The 26,120-nt window shown below is 30.2% G+C and overlaps 1 protein-coding gene across 4 annotated transcripts in view; it reads right to left on the bottom strand.

Annotated features, from left to right (window-relative positions):
* LOC113549843 (leucine-rich repeat-containing protein 24-like) overlaps positions 1 to 26,120 on the bottom strand; it is a 291,653-nt gene that overhangs the window by 13,795 nt on the left and 251,738 nt on the right. The window lies entirely within an intron of this gene.

The following is a 26,120-nucleotide window of genomic DNA, read 5'->3' as shown; positions in this document are numbered from 1 at the left end:
GGCTTATGTGTGAGTATCTATTCTAATGGTTTATATCTTCACAATCCAAATGTACTATAAAAATTAATTAATTAAATGAGTCAAATTTATTAAAAATATTTGTGCATAATATTACTTTTAACAACACACATTTTAATGGTACTATGAAAAATATGTGTTCTACACTGCGAAGGTACTAGGTAATTTATTACGTACACTATACAATCGTACATTACACTATATTCGGACGTTATTAATTTTTTTTTGTCTTAACTGTGCGCACTCTAGTCGGTCAAAATAATATTACTGACTTAATGCAATAGCTATTTATTTTCTTTAACAAGAGTGAGTTGTTCTTAAATTGTACGTAAATATTTGTTTTGTATGAAAATTTATAGTTTGTTATACCTACCTACGACGGATGTTAACTTAAAATAAAAACTACTAAGTTGAATAAACTAAGAAAAGTTCAAAGCCAACTAGTTATTATTTAAAAATTTAAATTGCTTACACTACTACTTAGTACTTGTTCCATATTAACACATGTTATTACCGTGTGTGCGATGGACTGGAATATATTTACTGATTGACCTAACTGTAGTTATTCACATCTTAAATAATATATAAAATATAGTTTAATGTATCGTAGAGTTTTCTAGAGTGAGTGTTTTTATTTCTTGGAGAATAAACTAGTTGTACAGATTTTTTTAAAATTTAAACTATGTATTATGTAATTGTTAAAGTAATTTAAAATATTAAATTTATATTATCCGAATAATAAAATAATAATACGGCGCTCTGCATAGGCAATTCCGCTACGTCACTGCCAAGGTTACGATTTTGTGACATCTCAGTAATACAATATTATGAATTATAATAGGATAATTTTTTTTAGTTTCATATATTTTATATCAAAAAAAAAAAACACCAGAGCATGTACATACGAGTTACGATTATAAATCAACGCAGGACTTAGGTATACGTTCCATTATTTAAAGATGGAACAGAAACTATAAGAACAAATAAAATATTAACAATATAGTATTATATCAGTTGCATAAGTCCACGAATTTGAATTTTTTATTTGAAATATTTATAAATATATATACGTTATAATATCACATCACTGTATATAATATCTCTTGAATGCTTTTTGAAAATCCTTTGCTACATTGCTGCAATGATCATACCTAATTAACTGCATAGTAATTGGACTTTTAGAATTAATATTTCTCTTTATCACACTTTAATTATAATATTAAAGTCCAAATCTCTTTCGGAAAGAGCTAACTGATGTTTTGATAAGATTTTTAATACATTTGTTTGAATAATATTACTTAGTATGGTATTTTCAATAAACATAATTTGATGTAAGTATTAAAGTTTAAACAATCATTTAAAAAAAACAACATAACTTATATAATATAAATATTTATTGATGTATACACTTTTTTACGCGTGAAATTGTAATGCTTTCGTTAAATTCCACACGTTCGTGCGCCAGTTGTATAATATAGTGCCGAGAGTTGTATATGTGTTAAATGCGATTTTAATAGCCATAAACACGTCACTAATTTATAATAAGTAATATACGATATATATAATATGTATTTATTACCATAAATATTCTAATTTTCTGTGGATGCCACAGAAAACTCTACTTACTATACTTGTGCCCTCCTGCCATAAATGTGTAGGCACGACACAATCAAAACATGAATTTTTCAGTATTGATTTTATATTATTTTGATATGTCATGTCCATTTTTAATGACCAATAAAATTTAAAATGATTAAAATATACGGACAACAGCAACGAACCCATTTCAATTCCAATAGTTTGTATAGGTCGTTTCGAAGTTTAGAAAATTACAATGAAGATAGGTTGACCCAAACTCCTAAACTTTGCAGCTTGTTTAGTTATGCAAAGTTGGCCCGGTGGAAGCTCATAAAGGACGATATTGCGGAAATGAGAGAACTCGTGCTAAATTGAAATGGAAGAGTGGCTGTGTGCACGCCGTATACTGTGTAGTATATGTGTGTGTGTATATATAGTTCAAGTAAAAGTCGCTTGAAAAGTTTAAAGGGCAGACGTTTTGAAGTGGTTCCGATAAGGGTGAAAGTAACGACGAATAGTTGTGTAAGGCCGTTGATTATTGTTGCGCACAGAATATTATTATATAGACATTTCACGCTTTTGCGAACGCAATAATAATTTGACCTCTAAACAAATTACACTCTACGTACGTACTTGTTAAAGTCATATGCAACGCGTAAATATTATTTCCAAGTGCACTTTTACAGTGAATAGGATTTTTATTTTTATACTTTATGGTAGCGGTGGCATCGTTCGTCAGTTCGTTAAATACCCAGTTCGTCATTCAAACGTAAACTAAATTTTTTTTTTTTATATATTTTAAATCTCTCTCTCGTTCATATATTACGGCTGCTGTCCATTCACATTAATATAACTATTGTGGTTTCTGCATATTGCAAACAACTCGGTTTATACGTTATATTATAATACAAGTTTAATTCAATTAAAGTTTTTTTAAACGTTTAAATCTTTTAATACTAATATGGAGGCAGGTCGAGTTTTGTCGATTTTAACGCAATCAGCAATCACGAGAATCAAATGCACGTGGTGTCGTACAGATAATATAGCGTCACGGTATATTAGCAGGTGCGTATTTAAGGGATGGCTTGGAGAGGCAATCGTAATATTAAAATTAGGTTTAGTGGTGGCAAAATATTGAAATATTTTTTTTTTCGTTTTATTTAGGGGTGCAAATTGTACGTTGCCCCCGGCGCAATTTTTTTGCCGACGAGTATAATTTATTATAATTTATTCTGTATAATAATATACACGAGATCTCGAGCACACTGTGGCGGTAAAACAATACGTAAAATACATATTGTATAGGATTTAAATTTGGTCGATGCGAGACGAGTCCGATGAGGTCTGCTGAGGTTTTCAAAACGCCCGTACCTCTCGTGTGCAAACACACAGATCGAAGTCAATATGAGCTCGTTAGGGATGCAACGGAAGAATAGAGGTCGAATAATAATAATAATAAAAAAATAATAACAAAACAACAATAGACGAGTATATAATACGTCGTTGTTGTAATACGCGTATACGAAAAACAGGTATACGCCGGTAAAACAGTAATTTCGGCAAAAACATCGGCGGCCGGCGGTCGGACGGTCCGCTGAGCACGCGTCGGCGAATACGCGTACTGTTTGTTTACTAAAACCCGCACGAGACTTTTGGTAAATTAGTAATTATCGACTTAATTGTTCTGGACCTGATATGAATAATTCACCGCCCGGTTTAGTTCTGGGACACCTGTATTGCCGACTCTATTCCGGTGCGGATATTAATATTATATTAACGATACGAACCTCGTGTACTTTTTTAATGATATTACATTATTATTATTATTATTATTATTATACGGCTACGTGTGGGCGTGTGCGTGCGTGTAGCGGTTAGTCGGTATACGTAGGTGTGCACTGCGTGCTAAGATATTGACATCGATTTCAATATTATTATATGAGCACAGTCTATAATCATTATTAATGTACAATCATTTATACTAATCGAAATATATCTGTATGAAACCGACTATTTTATCGATAGCGATTATTATATATTGAGAGTTGTAAATTCTCATGAAATATTTCATTTCAATGAAAAACAAAACATAAATTAATACGTCTTAAAGCTTATAATCTCGTAAACTTGCAAGTGAACATTTTTAAAAGTTAGTTTATTGTATGAAATAAAGAAAATATGTATAATAAATAATAATAATAAATTAATAACCAATAAAGATCCAACTAATGACACAAGTGATAAATTCTAGGACTCGGAAGTAGTTGTATTTACTTTTTTTTTTTTTTTGGACTATTTGATTTATTGCTTAGTGAGCTAAAAATTATTTCCAGACACTACGAAAAAAATATCAAACATTTATAATGCATATTTTTGCATATTCACTATCGATATTTTCTGGGTATAATCGATGTATTATTTCTAACCAACTATTACCGAACACGTTTAAAAAAAGAAAAAATATTTCTCAATATTTCGTTTTCAATTTTCAAATAAATCAGTCGTCTCTCGGTGCGCGTACGATCGAAATACGGGGGATAAGATAACGCTGTTCAAAAAAATGAAAGTCGCGGTCATAATATTGGAACCATACAGACCGTCCGCGTACGTTCGAGTTGTATATTAATATTATATGTTTTCATAATCCCCCCCCCCCCCCGAGTACAGGAATACGCACGTTGATTCGTCTTGTCGTCAGATTTTCGTTTCGGATGCGAGTGGTGGTGGAGTGTTCGGAAGAAGATAAAATTACACCTCGACAACAAACGGAAATATTGGCGAAAATCGAGATTCGCTGAATATATATATATATATATATATATATATCGCGTCAGAGGTAGGTATATCTCATATATTATTATTATTATGACGTCGCTGACCCGCGGTGACAAAATCATTCGAACCGTCGAATTTTTTACACTCATAATCGGCGGAAAAAAAAGTACCCGCGCGCCCGGGAGTCGAGGATCACGCGGCTTGATCAATGCGCTTGTTATACACGCGACGGGCCGATGATTGATCGGCGGTAACGCCCGTCACCGGTTTCTCTCTCGCCCCTATAATTCAGTGGCGTCCGCCAGTGACGGTCGCGCACAGGTGACCCGCGACCGCGGCGCGGGGCGAGCCGCCCGGGGAAGGCGTTAATTTTATTTATTCGCGCCGCGTCCGTTTTCGCCATCCGCGATCATCATCGCGCCCCAGTGTCAACGTCACACGCGATTTATCGATCTCTCTCTCTCTCTCTCTCTGTCTCTCCCGGTCCGCGTATCTCGCCGCCCCGCGGCCGTTCCGCTCGCACGCTCGTCGCGGCGTCTATCTATCTATTTATCCGTCTACGCGTTAGTCACTCGAGTGCCACGCCACCGCCTATATGATATATGTATCGTACGCATACGAGCCCAATGATTTATTTCTCTCTCTCTCGATTCGTTTCAGGTGCACGCATGCGCCGCCCCCGCGAGTTATCGCGGATATTCGTTTTTTTTTTTTTTAGTAATACTCGAATGTACATATATTATATGAAAATCACGTTCCCGTGCGTGCCATTTTTAACGATTCGGAAATTTATCGTTTTCGAGTTTTCGAACGCGTTCGTTTTTCATCCCTCTAAAACCGACCGCGCACCAGCCAGCCCTATTTCCGTATTAGAATAACCCACGTAATGTATATTATTTATATACGATATACATACACACGAACACACATAAATATACTGTTTTAGTGTTGTAAATACGAGAAGCACAATACACTTAAATGCCTTATAGTCTCACGGACAACGCGTTCATAATATTGCTATTGGTTTCAATGAAAAATATTATAATATTACACAGAAAATTTAATCGAATGCTCTACGTCCCATTGTTTCGTCAATAATGAAGATATGCAAATTATATATTATAAATTGTTATCTATGCTTAAGGTACCTTTTATACCACTTAAGGGTGTCATATAGCGATAAGAAATCATCACCATTTTTTATTGTATATTTATATTATAAAGAAGAGTTTTATTCTTGAAAACGTTGATGTATCTATAACAGAATTCAAACGAATAGTTTCGGAGTTATTAGAATGATGTATAAGTATTCTAAGCATAATATTATCATTCTTAAAAATGGTTTCACAAAAATATGTAAATATGTATAAATATGATCAAGCATTTGTCATACTTGGATAGTTTTTGCAAGTTATAAAACGTCAATAAACTTATATTGGTTTTCAAATTAACAAACGTAGCTGACAATATACTTTTAAAAGTAAATTATTTTTATTTTTATAAACATTGCTATATATATATATTTTTTTTTTTTTTGAAATTTAGGTATTAAATGGTTTTTGTTAATTATACTATGATCTAAAAAAAAAACAAAAACAAATAATATTAATTAAAATTTAAGTTTGATTAAAAATCAAACGACGTAATACTACGTACAATGTATTTTATACTATGTATAAAATTATATAGTCAGTTGATTACAATTGTCAAATAATGCTATAACAACACTTAGTATATTGGATTACAATGACTTATATAACGTTGCGCTGAGTTAAAATATGTTTCAATGACGATTACGATTAGCGAGTTTCGAATTACGTATGTTTTATGGTCATTATAAAATTACCATTTCGGTTGGTATTAAATTGAATTATTTTATAATGTTTGTATAATACTATAATACCATCGATTTTTGCGTGAGACGATGAAATATAATTTCACAAATTTACTAAATAGAATAACACACATAATGTTTGTATGTATTAATGTATACTATGTCATTTATATAAATACTATTATAACTTTGTTCCGTTTCGACATCTACATTATAATTATTTGACTACAAACGTTTTCGTTCTTTCTCAAATTCGCTTTGGAGCAAATTCACATCGTTTTTAGTAATCAACAGTAACTTATACAATTAGAATATTGTATCTCATAGGTTTGCAATTACATTAAATTTGGGATAATTATCGACGTTTTTCGTAGTATGTGTTATATTTTATATTATTTAATTTTTAATTTTGATTGGTTTTCAAAACGCTGTATTTTACGCTATACGTAGTGCACGTACACAGTGTATAATTACGACGGGTATGACACCCGTAGTAGTAGTAGTAGTAGTAGTGGTAGTAGTGTGCAAATATTGTGCGCTGTTAGTTAGCGTACAATTAACCGCAAGGGAAAAGCGAAATTGTATCGTAAGATACGACATGATATACATTGCACAATACCTATACGGACCGCGCGTAACAAGAGTATTCATTACGTTTTGTTTTTTACACTGTACTACGCTCATTTTGATGACTTTTTTGGGAAATTAAAAACGATATTTCTTTTGACGGTGAGCCCATTATTTTACTCGGACATGTTTTCAAAGCGAAATTAGTGCAAAAGGGTATAACAATACCGTTATACCCCGTGCAATTATTTATATGTATATTACATAAAGTATAAATGGTTTGTAAATAGAAAGGGATGGTCTTTCAGCAGACTAAATTTACTTCGGGTTAGATTTATCGGAAAATTTTTGTGGAAAATCTAAGAGTGACGTTAAACAAGCCACTGACTAAAAATTTGTCTTTTTTTTTTTGTCAAATAATTTTCTGTCAATCTCGCTTTTTTCTTTAGTTAATCTCAGTGGTTGTTGTATGGTTAGCCTGGTCGATTAGTCTTTCTATACTCTAGTATATTATTCAACCTGAATCGGTTTGATAAAAAAAAATTAAAAGCGAGAAAGAGAAACAGAAAGAGAGAGAGAGAAACATACACAGATACATAGACAGCTAATACTGTAAGTTGTTTGGTATCTTATTTCTTAAACTCCCAAAGGACATAAATTGAGTTGGCTGTCGGATTTTTTTTTTGCCTCGAGGAGAGAAAAAACGGCATGCAAATTAAACTGTGACCGTAACGATTGTAATTCTTTTCTTATTTACAACTACTCACGCACACACACGCACACATATTTATATATCATCTCCTCTCGCCCCACGTTCTTCCTTCTTCCGGGCAATGAAGTCTCAATAAACCTAAGGTTTTTTTTTTTTTTTTTTTTAGCAGCGATTTAAGCATAAAATGTGTACGGGCTCAATGCATGTGCAATCCGTTTATCTGCAGGCAATGGGGTTTTCGTGTTCGACTGGATAAGAAGTAAATAAATAAATAAAAAAATTGTCCCGAACGGTTTCGATGACGGTTCTGGAGATAACATTAATTTTCACCGTAACGCACGATTTACCGCGAGGCATAAATAACTGCGCGTACAGGCGAGATGTAAAAACGGAACGTGTTGGTGTGAAGAATATCGCTATCGGCAATGTTTCTGTGTACGATTAAACATTTTGTGGCCGACGAACGTGGATCGAAAACGGTTTCGGTTTGTAATGATTGTATATAAACACGGTGATCTCGAAAGCGGTGGCAATCGTGCGATATTTAATCGGTTAAAATACTCTGAGTAATATTATAAATAGCGAAATACACGCACGACGACAATATTAATTATATGTATAAGATTTAATACTATAATTTATGACGAATAAACATTTTCGCGCGTATTTCGAGTGCGTTGAAACGGAGTTATTTTACGTCAAAAACGGTATGACTGCTGTCATCGTTCTAATGTTTGTAATCCTGGACAGCGTACTATTGTTGACCATTGATACAAGTAAACCACTATGGGAACATACTATAATAATAATATTAATATTATATTTGGTGTTTGAAGTCTGACCGCATAGAGAAATATTTCACCAAAACGTATACTTTTGAATTTGAACTCAAATATTGACGATATTAATGCATTGAGTTTTGTCACTGCCGTAGTGCCGTGATCGATTTATTAGATATTAGTATACACTGTCATAATTAGAGTACTGTTTTCGGTTATTTATAGCAACATCTTGTTTTCATTCCCCACAAATAGCTTATAGCTATCATCGCCGATGCTACAACTATCGTGAAAAAATATAAGCATTTCACATATAATATGTATATGATATTATTATGAGTTAATTACACCGTTATTGACGGCCAATACTTTATTTTCGTTATTTATTCTTAACTTAACAATACGAATATTATACATGGTTTATTTATCATTACCATACAATTATTACTTTTAAAAGTTTTAAGGCACAAAAAATATATAAAAATTTAAAATATCAATCATTATTGTAAAAACAAACAAACGTTAATCGAATATATAAGTGTACAACACAGGTAAACATAGTGTTAAAATTCACAAAGTGTTTCAAGAATTAAATAAAAAATCATGCTTTATAAAAATATTTTAAAATAGTCTTTCAATAATTGTAAATCGGACTACGGTAAAAATGCAACTTGTCAACTAAACGTCCAAACCACATTTTTTAGGTTGTAATAAATGGCTGAAATCGATGCATTTCAATCTGATATAAATACAAAAATTTAACAATTTAGTTGTAAAATATGGTAATCACTGATAAAATATATATATATATATTATATATTTTAAAGAGTAAAAAATAATTTAACAATAGAAATTGTATATTTATGCATATAAATACAATTATCAAAAATATTACATATATGGTATTTACGTTTATAAATTATCTACCTTTTTTATTTTAAAACAGCATTACATCGAAATGTTATAGTTTTTAATTTTACTGAACTTGTACAATGATTTTCATTATTAGTAACTCTGAACAAGATCAGCTAGTATAAAAGTATAAACATGTAATATACACATTATAATGTAAGTATTCGATGTTTCTTTTTACTATTTTATGTCGTATAATTTAAATAAATTCGCTTATTTTTTTAACATATTAAAAAAATTTAAATACTTTTATTATATTAAAAACAAATAATCACTATAATGACAGATATATATAAAGATATAACTGATTAAGACAAATTTATCAGTATTAAAATATTTCATAATATTTTCAAACGTTACTTATGTTGGATACATATAATTAAAGGATACGCAGAGAGGATAAATACGAGCCAATTAAACGGTACGATCATTGCCATCAGAATTTTTCCAAACGAATTGACGACGACCGCCTAACCACTCTTACAGGTTTGATCGCCAAAATGCGTAGGTGCTGTTTATATCGTATCATATAATATTATTCTGCAGTGAATACATTTCGCAGATTTACACATGCTATTGTATATATATATGTGTGTGTGTGTGTGTGTGTACGACACACACGCGCGCGATGTGCCAACGTTTGTTCAGCGTGTGTGAAAACAGACTGATAACACAAAGAACCCTTACCGTGCATAATACATATTATAACAAATATACCTACACGTACACTCAATCGTTATTGCGGTACACAACATCCATGTAGGATGTAGAGCCTGTTCTGGTACCACCACCCGTAGTTTGTTAGTTGTGTAGGGCGTGTGGGCGGAGAAGGGATGAATATGACACGAATTCGTAACGGACGCACGCATGTATATTTAGTAGAATATATACGATTCGGGTTATGCTAAGGGCGGGTGTCTTTTTTTTTTTCATATTTTAGCGATTAATAAAACTTTTTGGCACTCAGGTCAATATCTGTGTGTTTGCGTCTCCATCCGCTACTCGGAGATGTGTCTCCGCGCCCCGCCGGCCACCAGGAAACGTAATATTTACTGTTGAGCGAACGTTTTTTGAATTTCATTTCGTGAAGATTTATCGAAAGACTATATTATTACGTCAATAAAATTCGAACTCATCGGATTTCCATCTATCGACTGTCTCTCTATTCGCCACCACGGACCCGACGGTATTTTTTCTCTCTCTTCTCGTCCACTACTGACGTATTTAGGGCGTTCGAGTGTTACGCGCGCCTTATCGCAAACAAAAGGGTCGGAAAACCTTTTTCGAAGTCGTAATGTACATTAGCCCGGTGACGTTGGATTTTTCTAATATTACACTTTTTATCGACCGATCGCCTAATTCTTGATTTCTCATTTACTTGCCTTTGACAAACACTTATTGACCTTCAACCTCAGAGTACATTATTACTACGTTAAAAACAATTGAAATTCTACGATATATTTTATGATATCATCTATATGTACGTTACGAATCTGTTGGAGGTTGTGTTTAAACGTAAGTCTTATTTCTTACTTTATCGTAATTCGGCATTATTTATAGGTACATACATAGTCGTAAACCGTTACAGCCGCCGTCAAATAGACAAATAAGTATTGTCAGAAATTATGCTATAACGTTGAGAGCTTTTCTAGTATAGTATTGTTAGCACTTTAAAAATATATTATAATATAAATAGACTGTCGAACGCACATATTATTATGTACATAATATATTTCGTATACCCAATTCCCAGCGTCATGACGTTTTTTTGGAATATAATAATTATAATATGATAAATGAATTTCCTATAAAACTATAAACCATAGAAAATGTATTAAAATGTATTTATTTTTATTCCATTTACATTTTTCTACGCCTTGTTTACATTAAACAAAAATATCTAAACGTATTGCCTGTACTACACAAATCATAAAATAATTACAAAATATTGTGGGTATACACTCAGTGTATCGTACTGCGTTTTTTTTTTTTTATTCATTGCAATTAAAATTTATTGCAATACCAACATTATTTAGCTAATAACTTATGACTATAGGAAAAAAATAAACCTCACAATATATTTTTTTTTTTTTTTTTTAATTACGCCCTATAACCTTCTTGGCAATGCACTCATTTAATTATGTCCAAAGCGCTTATAAAATACTTCTAATAAAGTTAAGTGTATTACTTCTTCAAAGGTCCAATGAAAAACCGTGTTATCCGTATTTTTAATTATTAAAATGGAATTTCCTTCTTTTTTTTTTTAGCTGAAATTTATAACTCCAATTATTATTAATCGAAGGATAAATAGACATTAAATATTTATAAGTGATGTTGGTTCATACTATGGCTTTAATTTATTTAAATGGAAATTATATTATAGAAATAATGAAATTTTACAAAAAAAAAAAAAAAATTAATAAATATCTCGTGCAGTATACATGTTTTCAACTATTTAGAAATATGTATTAAGTTGAATTGTTATTTTTTGTGCTCTATCCGCATTATAGTTCTCTAAAGTTATTTATTTACTTCGTAAGATAAACAAAAAAATTAAACAAGTTTTATTCAGTCACTGTAAAATCAATGGACGGTGTTTTAAAGTTTACGAATTGGGAAGTACTTATCTAGAGTTCAAAACAACTGTTATGATTTATATTGTCACTCAAGTACAGCAGTATACATACTATCAATTACAATTATTCAAACAGAAACACTGAGTTATTGAATTAATACTATAGTATTAAATCCAGTGTAAATACATCATTTTTATTTGAACGGTACAAGTCAAATTAAGTTGAATTTTGTGTTGACTTTAATTATATAACCGATGAAACCAAACAAATATTTTAATAACAGGCTTTATAAATAAATATAGCACTGTTACCTATTGTATCTATAAATCTATAATGTAGCAAAAAAAGTCATCATGTATTAATGCAATAGACGTTCTATCTATTCCCTGTAATTTTTTATTTAATTACACAAAAGTATAAATATTGATATATTCTGTATTTACATTATATATTTAATTTAGTTGCATTATTAAAAAATAAAATGTAAATATTTTCACTTGGAAAATAATTATAATATTTATATATTTTTACTGTGCATCTCTTGATTTCTTTTTTTTATGGCCAATCATTCTGCAACTGCAAACAATATTATGGATATTTTTATTTATTTTTAAATTCAATTATAACGTAAATATCGTTAAAAACCTATAGTTAAACATACCGTTTTATTCAGTGATTTTAAAATAAAAAATTAGCATATTTAATTATTGATTCACATTACAGATAATGATTTAGTTATTATTGTTAGGTAGATATAATTTTCTGTGTCGAATTATATTTTGTTGTATAAACTAAGAAAAGCTATTCTACATATTATGTACAAATATGCAATTAAGATACAGAGTGTTGTAAATAATAAGCAAAGTATAGGTTGAGATTTGTAAATTAAAATAATTTTCAACCGATTTTGGAAAAAAGAAATTGAAAATATTTCAACAGAAGCAAAACAGAAACGAGAGATAAATATTTTACTATAAACCGTATGAAAATATTGATATTTAGTCAGTTGTTATTATTGCATTTTAAAATAAACAGTTTTTGATCAATTAACACTAAATTTGGCACACATATTACTTGGAATCCGTACAGGTCGTAAGAGTATTAGAAATTAGAATAGAAGACTTGGGCAACAACAGCTTTTGTGTATCATGGTATTGTGATTGGTATGGCCGAGGCTAATAAAATCAGAAAATACGTGACCGATTTTGACGGTTCAAAAAAGATTTAGATAATAGATTGAACCAATTTTATTTTTGGTGGTGGTTTTCCCGTTATTGTCGCTAGTAATATATTATTTATAAAATCATAACTGCATATTCACTTATTTCTGCTCGAGAATGGTAAAACGTAAGGAAAAAAGTCACTTATTACTATCCGCCGCAGGTGCACTGGCCATCGTGTTCGTTTTATATTTTATCCCCGGGCAATAAGCGTTAACAATTCTAGTATAATATTATAAAACATACTTGGTAACATTGACTGACAGACTTGAGCCTTCGCTCAAAATCGTTTTTCACATGGAATAATAATTTATCATACAATTTAAATATAATACAAGCTTAATGGCAAAGCCTAATGAGTTTAAATATACATTTTTATTTATGTAAGTATTTACTAAAGTAAATTGTTAGGTTTTCCTCAAAAATCTTAGTTTATTTTTTATTCTTATGGTTTTTCATATTTAATCCCATTAAAATGTAAACCTCTGAAATAATGTTTCTCATACATATTTTTAGTGTTTTTGAAAGTTGCATCGTTATAATTGAATTACTGTTTGTTCATTTAGCTCAACGTGACGGTTTGGTAATTTTTTTATTATTACGTGCACGTTCAAATATTATTAAAGTTTTCCTCAGAGAAAAGTCAATCAAAGAGAGAGTGTTCTTAAAATATTCACCAGCTTCGATTTTGTTCTTAGTTACTTGTTTGTATATTTTATTATTTAAAAATTACACTTAGAGAAAAAGTTTCATCCTTAAGAATGACAGGAGAGGTATCATTAAAATGTATGTATTTTATATTATATATCTAAACATTAAATCATTCAATTTAAACGCATATTATAACAGGTTTTACGTATCGATAAATTTTTAGACATTATGTTATTATTTTATAGTTTAGATATTTCTATCATAATATATGCTATATGGTTAGACGATTTTCTGAAATAGTGTGATCAACTGTTTTATTTTATTTTATTTTTTTAGTTGCAGGATGTAATTATGTAAAAGTATTTTAACTTTAAAGAATTCAGTAGAATTAATAATGGGTCTAATTAAAAAAGTATGAACTTTGTTCCAAAATAAATTCAATAATAGATTATATTCACGTTCTTGGAATAAAAGTAAAATTTCGTTATTAATTACTTAACGATTGTTTCAATTTTAAAAGATTTGTGGCACATAATGTTGAATGGCTTTGTCGTCAATTTCTACACAGTAAGATAACAAAAGTAGATTCACCCTTTTCTTCACTAATTGTCTATCGTTGAAAATAAACGGTAAATATCGACTATATAAAAATAATACATCTTCTTTTGTCAAGTTAATTAAATTTTATTGAATTTAATAAGTTAAGATATTTTTGAATTTAAAATTTAAACTATGTAATATATGTACAATGGTATACTATATAAGTGTAATACATTTTTTTAAAATATTTATTTTATCTATCTATCCATATTTTCAATGTTGTATCGAAATAAGTTATAATTATTAATAATTCATAATATAAACTTGGTAGCATCATATTTGTTTATAAATTATTTATTTATTCTCCACTAAGTATAATTTATCAATTAAAAGCATTTTTACAAATCATACACAATATAAAATAACCATTAAATAATGTAAGAATTTTTAAATATTTAATATTTCATTAAATGGCAATAACCCTACAAATACCTATTTAATATCACATAAATTACACATTATTACACTACATTATTTTGATCTGATATCGAAACTAGTATTTTATATTTAATCATTTTTGCTGAAATACATAGCACTAAACTTTTAATGGTAATGTGTTATTTATTGTATTTCTTTTATTACTGTTAATATAGTATATAGTACATGTTTTGAATAAACATCATATCATATTATGACATATACAATAAACATTAAAACCAATTACATATAATATATTCTAGTGTTTTTTTTTTTTACAATTGAAAATGGTCTTATGAATAATTTTAATGTAATTAAGAAATAAAGTTACTATGAAAAACTGGATCCATTGCTGTACTGTGTGCACACATACACACGTAATTGATAGAACTCTACCTTAAACAAATGGAAGTTATTGCGATAAGGTCTTATTGTATAATCCTCTACTATTTTGTAACATAAAATATTTATTATGGTAAGTATTTCGTGTTTTTTTAATACAAGATGCGTTTCATGAATAAAAATAAAAAAAAAGTTTTTAAAGATAGGTATGTAATTTAAACAACCAAACTTTTAAAACTATGCTTAAATATAAGAGACCAACTCGAACAGGAATTTATTAATCTATATAAATATAGCACCCATTTCAGTAAACGTGGATTTATCTATAGGTATGCTTTAAAACAGACCGTTATAATAATAGTAAAATAAAATCGAATAATCGGAATTACTTCGTTATAAGAAAAATTAATAGGTACATTTTATGAACATTATGAACTTGAATAGTTTGCCCACTACTATAATATAAGAAAACCATTAAATGATATGGTGGTAAAAAATAATAATAAAAAAATCTTATTTTGAATTAAATTAAAATTCTATATATATTCAATATTGTGAAATACTTTTTTTTTTAAATACCATGGCTTTCGAAAATCGATATAATATTATAAACAATTTTAATACATAAAACATACTTTTTAAAGAATTTGTTAAAGTTTTTGTTAATTAACAAAATGTTAATAATTATAGATTAAACATGCAAACTATATGAATTTGAATTTATACCTAATATACAATCATAACAAGGATATTTTATGTTTTTAACTCTAATTAATTAATTTTTACCAGGAAAATAAATTTCAAAGGTATTATAATAATATTATTCTATATTTAAATATTTTAAATTTGAATATTTAATTGTTACATTTTTTTCATTCTGTGTATTTTAAAATCGAATTTATATATATATATATTATAATAGTGAATTATGATGGAAATTAATATAAAATGTTTAATAATTTTGGACATAAGTACCAAATGGTATTGGTAAGTGGTAATCATTACATAATATCTTCATTAAAGTTGATATAAGTGCACTATTGATATTAAAATTGTATCTATTAGCTATCATCGATAATATTTTATTTTAATTATTAAGTAGAAACTACATTTTAAAATTACAAAAAATAATTTCAGTACAAAAATTTAAAATTTCGATTAAAAAAATAATTTTGGTTTTAATTTCACAACTTTTTTCATTTAGTTAATATTATCTAATTGTAATGATATTTTCAACGAGAGTAAATTATAAAATTAGTAATTTTAAAATACGTTAGCTACGCAAGGCTCTTGAAGATATAATAATATAGCCATGTTAATAATATCTTATCTAATAATGATACATAACACAACGTTTAAGGTTTAACCAATAAGTAATTTACCAGCTCGTTAAATTTATATTTAAAAACATAATATTCAGTTATATAAATATAAAATTATTATTATTATTTATTTATTCAATAATATAATAGGAGTTGTTTACTTGGTCAAGAATTAGTTACGAATCTTAAATCTAGTTATTTACACAAATTTGTTTTATTAAAAGAAAAAAAAATATGTTTAATTTTTTTATCATATGGCTTTGGTGAAATTTTGAACAGTGTGTTGATGTGCTTGGTGGAGTTGTTTGTATTACATATCAGGCATAAGTGTGGTTCCATTTTTTCTATAAAAGTTAGGTACCTACTAATATTTAGCTGGTTGAGAACTATCTCTTATTTACCATTTAAATGTATGTTTTTGGGTTGGGTAAAGGTGTAACGGAGTGTTTTATTTCTCTTATTTTCTGTCCATGGTCTTGCGCTATTCTGTGTTCTATTTACCAATACATTATACATTATATATATATATTGTCCAAAAGTGATGAAAACGAAAATATTTCACTATTAGGGTTGTTTATTGAATTTCTGGCTATAATAACTGTCTTCTCGTTTACCTTTATTTTGCAACGACCTCGAGTCCATATAAATCATGAATATTTATTAGATTTAAAAAGAAGATTGTTAATTTTTAAAGCCTGCAGTTACATTAGTATTTTTGATTCCAAATTGTACAGAACACTAAGTAATTGAGATTAAATGTTTATTTTTATGTTATCAATCAACATTTAGAATTAATTGGGTTCCTCTAAAAAGTATCAAGTTACTTGACTGTATAAATACAACTATAACTATAATATTACTACTTGTTTTGTACTTATTCGTATTATTTTTAAAACGAACATATTTAAAAAAAAAATACGTGTAGATATATGCAAAAAAAAATTGACATTTTGTTTTATTAAAAGAACATAGATTACAAAAAAATTAATTTCGACAAAATAAGCAGCGATGATAATATAACGGATCCATTATATGCTATTATGCGGACTATTTATAAACTAATAAGACACATAAAACATTATACAATTTATTTTTAAATCTTGGAGTTGATATCTAACGTAGTTTCTTAACTGTATTTTTTTTTTATTAGTATAGTAAATTTGAGTGCAAATATAATACAATATATGAATTATAATGTGTGTAAGAGAGAGAGAGAGAGAGATATTGAGAAAGAATGAGTGGCAGAGAGCAAATAATGGTTTTTTATTTCGGTGAACAAAGCAGACACAAATAGTCTCTGAACAAAATCGACGGTTAACCGGGGCGCGGTGTGACAGGTAAACTCTTGAGTAATGGTGGTTACCGATTTGGACATCTAACCGGCTATAGATAAAAAAGAATTAGGGATAAATAAAGGATCTCGTGTTCAAGAAAGGTAAAGTCCGTTGTAAACGTGATAAGTAGTCCGAGTAATTCGGACGGGCGTTAGCCTATGAAAGTAACTAGGTGGTACTTATAACCGTACACGATTTCGGATTGGTCGTTTATCGATAATGAGATCATGAGTTGAGTGTTCAATCCCATTATTCCGCCGAAGACAAATATCCAAGTGAAACGTCGAGAAATTCTTATCGCCTTTACGTGCAATCAGAATAGATATAACTTGTGTCACATACGTGTATATGTAAACATTACTCAACATTATATATATAATATTAAACGTCATGCATAATATATAATATGTATGTATAGTATGAATGCAAAATCCGATGGGTGCCGGAGCGATCACTCGAGATCACCTGACTTTAAGGTTTAAGAGGGTAAGACCACTTCAATGGTCAAATGGTGTAGGTACACACTAAACATTTTTTTGTTCATTGTACGTACAACACATCATTATTATTTATTATCTTTGTATCTGTCGATATAGTTTACTTTATCTCAACAGTCCGCCTTTTGATTATACTACGCGCAGTATTATGGTGCATTCACAGTATTTCGACACCTCGTCCACCCCTTTACATTTGTCTACCGGGCTTATATATTCATCTCTTGTCTATTGTTGCATCGATATTTCAAAAAAATATTTACCGGTAAGATGTATCAAGTATACACATTTTATATTTATCGCAAGTCTCTGGTTACATGTATTATAATATATCATTATGTTTGTCGACAATAAAATCTAAAATATTAATGTGATCCCGACGATTTAAAATAGCGATGAAAAAAGATCATCGTCAAATCTACGGAAAAAACAAAACAGACGTTTATTTTGGGAGATGGAAATAATGTGAACAACAAAATTACGTATCTATTTCTATTGAATTTTACGATAAAAATGAGATTACCATCAATTTATATAAAAATGTAATTATAGATATTGTTGAATGAATGTACGTTGTTCGCCCACCGGTCAACGCAGTAATGATCGTAGCGCAATGTAATAGATTAGGAACGAAATAGGTATATAAAATCATTATATTATTACGGTAACATGGTATAGGTAGGTATATATGGTATATAACTAATATAATACTGCAGATGGTGTATTATATTAAATATGACGCGCGTTTTCAGCGTTTCCGTACTTTTACTCGGACGAAGAGATAATTGTGGCGGGGAGTGCGGAAGACGAGATGACGATGACGATGGTGATGGTGACGACGACGATGATAATCATTGTTGCTTTTTTTTTTTTTTTGTATTATTATTCTGTTGACATTGGTTAGAAAAGTATTATAGTAACACGAAGTAGAAGTGTCATAAATAACGTTGATAGTATTAAAATTACTTTACGAAACATCTTTTGTTGAAGTGTCAAATGGAGTGAGAGAGGAATGCGCGTGCATCATTGTAACAAGCACACACACACACACACACACACACACACACACACACACATACAAACGTCCCGGTGCGAGCGTTGTGTTCCGGAGTGTGAGCGTGTGCTCCGGGGGATGAAAAAGGGATGTGGTGCGCGCCGGGAGCGAAGGAGCATATTTGACATGATGTTTGTTGTGGTTTATATTCCTAACTAATACACGCCACAATGCTCACAACAATGACTGCGGCGGGTACACGCTGTTAAAGAGCTTTTACCCTCCCTTAGGCACCCCGAAAAACCCTTCTTTTCAGGGTTTTTTTTTTTGTCCGTTTCTCTCGGGTGAAAGTTTTGCGACGACGCGTGTTGTATGCGTGTGGCGGTGTGGCGACGGAGGAATCGGCACGGGTGCTATACGTATAGTCGCCATGTCGGGGTCGTGCATACTGCGCAGAGGATGTGCGCGGGGTCGATGGTAAAACGAAGGTCCGTATTCTTCTTTTATCATTATTATTATTATTTTTTTTTTCGTTTTTGTTGTTTACCCCTGTATATTGAAAATACGGATGAGTGCCGCGCGTGGATTTCAAAGAGAAGAGATTTCACTTAACGCTCGCGCGACCGAGAGGGTATATGATGTGTATATACATATAATACGACGGAGTATACCGTATATTATGTGGCGTGGTTATATCGTATTCGATGACAATGTTGAAACAAAAATAATATAGCCCTATATACATAGTATACACTATACCCGCGTAGACGGTATCACACGATATGCGCCGGTAGAGACTATATTCGCGTATTAGTATATTACATATTATTAATAATAAGCGCAAGCCGTGAACACCCTCTGACGCGCTCTGACTGAGTCTCACATAATCTCCGTAAACGGAATGAGATATTATATTTCGAAAGCCGTTTGGTTCGAACAATATGAAACAATCCAAAAAAATCCTCTTTTGTGTGATTTACTCTCTATGCCAGCGCTTAAATATTGTAGTTTTATATTGTTGTTGCATTTATGTTTTTTAAACACAAGTAGGCGCGTTACTCGGAAAAAATATAACACGCACACGACGCATATACAATTTTTGTATGTATATATATATATTCTATATAATTTACTATTGCTTTACTTTTTATTAAACGTGTTTTAATTTTGATTTTATGAGCGGTGCAATGAATGTATTGATTTTACCATGATGTTTTTGTGTGTGTGTGTGTGTACAATAAGTTATCGAATAAAGTGCTTTGATTTTCAAAACTGAGGGGGTTGGTTTTAAAATTGGATCTAGTATGTATTGAGAGGATAAATGTACGAATTTCTAGTACTTGTTATTATAATTAGGGGGGGGGGGGGAAATTAAGCATCATTTTATGCAAATCCAATTTTTGACAAAAATCTATTATTTTTTTGTTTCTCATAAAGAAATAACAGAAAATTATACCTAATGTTTATATTAAAACTTAATAAACAGCTTCACATTAGTTTTTATTTCTTAATTAAATAATATTAAATAATATCTAAAATCTTTAGTCACAACATTTTTTTGTAAACTATTAAAATTTGAATCAGTAAATTATTTTATAGTTAGGAATTCATAAAAAAATTTGTTTTTATATCCAAGGTTTAAAAATATAATACAGGGTTTTTTAATAGTAAATTATTCAACCTTTATGTGAAAAAAATTTCAACCAGAAAGCCAAATTAATTTTTTATGAGAATTTCGCGTTCAAATATTCACGACAGTCGATATTCACCCGTAAAATAATCATTTCTCTTCAATTTTCGATATTTTATTGTATTTCAAAAAATAACAATTGGTACTTTTCAGTCGATATACTAGTCTGACATTAACGAAATAATTTAAACAGTTGTGGATTTTCGTAATTCGATTTTATAGAAGTGATTTTCTATAGTAGTAATTAATATATTAAATTGATATATACATCATCATATTTATATAATGCGACTATCATAATTTATATTTTTAAATTATTGCTTTCATATGATTCACACTTGGCACATAATTACAATTGGCACTCTAGAAAAATTAAGAGAAGGGTATTTTATAATAATTGAGCAAAGAATTATTCGTTTAAGTTTAAGTTTTCTTTTTTACTGCTGGCTATTGAAGAATTTGTAATCCTTTATGCCAAAAGACCGTATTATAATCCAATAATTACTATACCCTCGTTAATCTCTGGCATATTTAAGTAATTACAAAATTATAAAAAAAAAAAAAAAAAAAAAAAAAATGATAATGAAAAATTTACGACAAAAAATAAATCTAATGTTGAAAAAAAAACGACGTCCATTCTATACGTAAAAATGACGGCTATTAAAAACAATTAAAAAATAAATGGTTATTTGTATTATTAATATATATTTTTTTTAACCCGAACGCCATAAGTCGAGATTGTAAGTAATTAATTGTGTATGTGTATACACAACGTGTTTCGCGTATGGCGCAAATAAAATATCTATAACATTTTAATGCGTATTAATCCAAGTTTTCATTATATTACACTAGCAAAGTTCTACAACGATGAACATTTAGTAAATTAAATTATACTGTTTACACGTGTCGGTAGTTCGTCAAACACAGTCGGTTGATCGTGACGCGGCACGTGTACGGTTGAAATTTAATTATTATAACACTGCCATATAATATTATAATACCGAACTTATTATCATCATCATCATCATTATTACAAAATAAGTGGTCTGATATCAAACGCAAGTATTACAATAATAGGTACATAATATATTCCAATATGATATAAACCGATGTAATCGCTATGTTATGGTCTCATTGTAAATACTTAATTGTCAAAAACCAAGTTATTAATAATATTATCGGTTTTTCGCATACAAAGTGTGACACATTGTCACAATTACCCCGCGATTGTATAATCTCGTCAGGTCTGCACCGTACAGCTACTCCTGTTCGAGTAACAGTCCCGTTAACCATAAGCCACGAAGCATCTATCACGGGATTTTTGTTATAATCGTGTGATAGATGCTTCACAGATATTTTCGAATAATTTGTTTCCTGGTTTAAATAACGAACGGGATTATTGTCTACGGCGTAAGACCGGACATCCCTAATGGCCGACGGAGATCTTAACAGAGCGCACAGTTTTCAGTATAACGGATTTCCACGGAAGTGCGACTATTCTTCGTTATTTTAGTGTTTCTTTTTTATCCTTATAATATATATATAAATATATACATATATTGTATATTGTACATACATACTTATTTTGAATCGTTAGAACTTTAGAACTTGAAACCGCTTAAGAAAACCGTCAAGATTTATATGTAGATATCTGTAGCTTATGAGGGCAGAGTACGAGAGTAGTACATATATATATATATGTAACACGTACGACCTCAAACGCTGGTATCGTTCGAACCACTTTTGTTCAAACAGCGTGCAAACACATCGCGACTAAATGGCACACTTGGTTTTTATGATTTCGATCCTAGAACAAATATTCCGTATGGGTTTTTTGCTCAAGTTTTTCAGTTATACCCGTCAGCCCCGACTTATCGTCTTCTGTATTTTGGTTCTTTACCTGTTTATGGCATTTCATATTATCAACTCCTTGATGTTGTTATCGTATTACTAAAGACATTTTGTAATGAGTTATTTTTTTACCTCTTTTTTTTTTGTTGTTATTATTGTTACTAGCTAAATAATAAAAGTGGAAGTGAAATGTCAATCAACGCCGTTTTCGTTTATCAACGTCCAATTAAATTGTTCCATCATAAAGCAAGTCTTATATGTACAAAGGTATACAGGAAAGTACCTATATTATATTTTACTCTATAACAATGCAAGTTGAGGCCAAAAACTTAGAATGACTATATTATGTATTATATTATTAATTAAAACGAAGAATTTCGAAGGGCGAAAACGATATTTTCGTCGTTTACTAAATAATGAGAGATCGGAATCTCAAAAGATTAAAGATGTTGCTGGATGCTAGTGTATAGTGTTTTAAGGACAAAGATAAAGAAATAAGATCAATTAATATACATAGACATTTTTTTATGTCATATTTGCTTTTGAAGTTTATAATAATTATTGGTTTCATCTTTACCGTTCATAATTTATTCTATATGTATATTTTTGATTAACTAAGAGTACAAAAACAGTATGAGATATATTTTAATAAAATATAACGTCATAGTGAAATATAAAATACGTTTGTTTTAATTATTTATGTCTACGATTTTTTATTTAAACCATAATTTAAAAACTCGTTAAATTTAGATCCTATACAAGAAATATTATATTTAATTATATGTTCTTTTTAAATATTAATAAATACATATAACGATAGTAACTTGACCGGTATTTCGGATTTAAATATTCAGAGATTATAATACATAATGACATTTTTGTTTTTAATAACTTAATTATTTCTAAGTGTATTACCGTATCAACTATATTTTCAATATGCATAGACATACAAATGGTAGAGAGTACAAATAGATATGTGAAACATATAATATTATAGTTAATATTTATGATTTTGGTAAAAATATAGTCAAAGTAACTTTGTATCAAAAGTTTTAGTGTTTTTATAAAATATATGTAAGTAATAGTACAATAATAGTATCGTATACGGTATTTTATGATATTGTATTGTGATTAAAACTTTTTTTTTAGGAATTTCAAATTAAAAATAACATGCAAACATAAAAAGATCACTATTATTCACATAATTTTGCATATTAATGATGCAATTTTTTAATTTCGTGAATTTCGAACCGAGCAAATTTATAATATACATATTTTATAGGTGCCCTATATAACATTATATTCAAGTCGATTTAATTATAATTAATATCTTCGTTCCGCAATAAGTTAGTTTAAGTAATGTATATATGCATATTTAATGTTTATTTATCTCGATTATTGTTATAAATAGATGAATAATTAATATCGTATTTAACAGTTTTACAATTCATACGAATAATTTCTATGGTTCTATAATAATTAATTAGTATTACCACTACTGTCGTAAAAAAAATAAAAAGTACCGACGAGTTTTAGATTATTTTTTAACGATAATCAGATAAAAATCGATTAAAAAATGTATTGGATTCAAAACGATGATACCAAATATACTAATTGTTATTGTATTATTTTATTTACACGCTAATCTTAAAATTGACTAATAGAACCGAAAACGATCAAACGAGTAATACGTATTACACTTAGGTTAGGTAATAAACTACACCTATATTATATGCATTAGAAATATAATGTAATATTATCAAAAAACCGGACGACTTTCCAAGCACTTTCGAGCAAAATTGTACAATCGCATAAAAATGTTTCACCACTTTGCGCTATCGATGTAATACAAATCTAATGAATTCTCAATGAAATAATAGTCTTCGGTTTATTATACTCACATCAATATTATTAAAATAAATTGGTATCGTTGAACATCGATATGAGTCGAACTCGTGTATCGATATAGCGGGTATAGTTGGGATAAATTTGTAATAATAATTATAACTCGCGTCGTAGTAACGATAATAATTAATAAAACCACGTCGGTCAGTGAACATATATTATGCGCAATATAATATAATCACATACCATCTGCAGTAGTCTGGCTAATTTAACTGGTGTGCATTAAATCGCAATTGAATAATTACGCATACGACTATAGGGAATGTTCACTCCGGTTTAAATCACGACGTGTAATATTTAACGACATATGCTTTATTATATTATACAATTATCGTATACGTAAATGTCGCCGATTATGACTTCGTTGTCGTCCTGCGCGAGTTTTTAGGCGCAATGGCAAGACCGCGAGACTTATGTTTATGTACGCATCCCCATAGCGGACGTTTCGAAATTCTTCGCTACAATCCACAATAAAGAGGTTTCACAGTGCAATAGTGACTAACAATCACGGCGAGTCGTGGACGGTTGAACATTTCATCAGAACACAATAAGCCCCCGAAGTACGGTTAACCGTGGCAGAATGGCAGTAGTAGTGTAGTTTCGGTTGTATTGGTAGTCCGACTAGTAGAAACTGTGACCGTGGTAGTGGCGGCAGCAGTAGAATTCGAGGGCTGAAGTTTGTAAACTGCCGCAATAAAAAGCGCACCGAGCAGATCGTTAGCGGAAACAATAATTTGTTTCCACGAGAGAATTTAATATTCAACTGCTTCTCATCCGCCTTGCGACTATATCTTTCACCTCCCAACTCCCGGCACGGCCACGTCGCCGCTATCGTAAATGGCCACCTCCGCCTCCTGCACCATCGCCGTGTATTTTTCGTCGTCTCCCTTTTGGCGCCGCCGTATTTCACCACGGAAACTCCGTGTTTTATGACGACGGTCGTTACTGGTTCATTAGTTTTTCTAAGATCTCCAGAGCCTCGCTGTCACGGGGAATCAGCAAATCGCATAAGAATCCACTTATTTAAATTCCGGAACATCGTTTTTACGACCTCGAACACGTAAACCCCACGGTACGTGTATTAATTTCGCTTAAAACAACATAGCTTCTGCGGGGGTGATAGCCAGCGCCGGGGGAACGTTTTCATCTTTCGTAAACAGCACAGCGCAGTACTGCTCCGGTACTTTATGGGTGTTCCGGATTAAAACTGGGCGGATTCCGCACAATCTCGGAAAATACTTATGTGGTTTTTATCGCCTCCAAATGCGAAATCCAAAAGTTTTCCGCTATTTGCTACGCGTATTTACGACAGACCCGGATTATCGGAGATTTGTTGTACAAGGAGACTCCGCGTATAGTGAGTGTTTTTTTCTTTTTTATTCTCTTTGTGTCCGAGATATACATACGATTTATGTTATCTTTTTCGAGTTACAAGTACAGCTGTGAGGAGTATAGCACAGTTCGTGGAAAAAAATTCTATCTAAACATTTCGTATTGTTGAAACACAAATATTTTTCGAAAACTTTTAAGACATTTGTGTTTTACATCC

This window comes from Rhopalosiphum maidis, chromosome 4 (genome assembly GCF_003676215.2).
Source record: "Rhopalosiphum maidis isolate BTI-1 chromosome 4, ASM367621v3, whole genome shotgun sequence".
In the NCBI taxonomy this organism is placed as follows: domain Eukaryota; kingdom Metazoa; phylum Arthropoda; class Insecta; order Hemiptera; family Aphididae; genus Rhopalosiphum; species Rhopalosiphum maidis.
The sequence above is the reverse complement of the archived record's forward strand: the minus strand, read 5'-3'. Positions and strand labels throughout refer to the sequence as shown.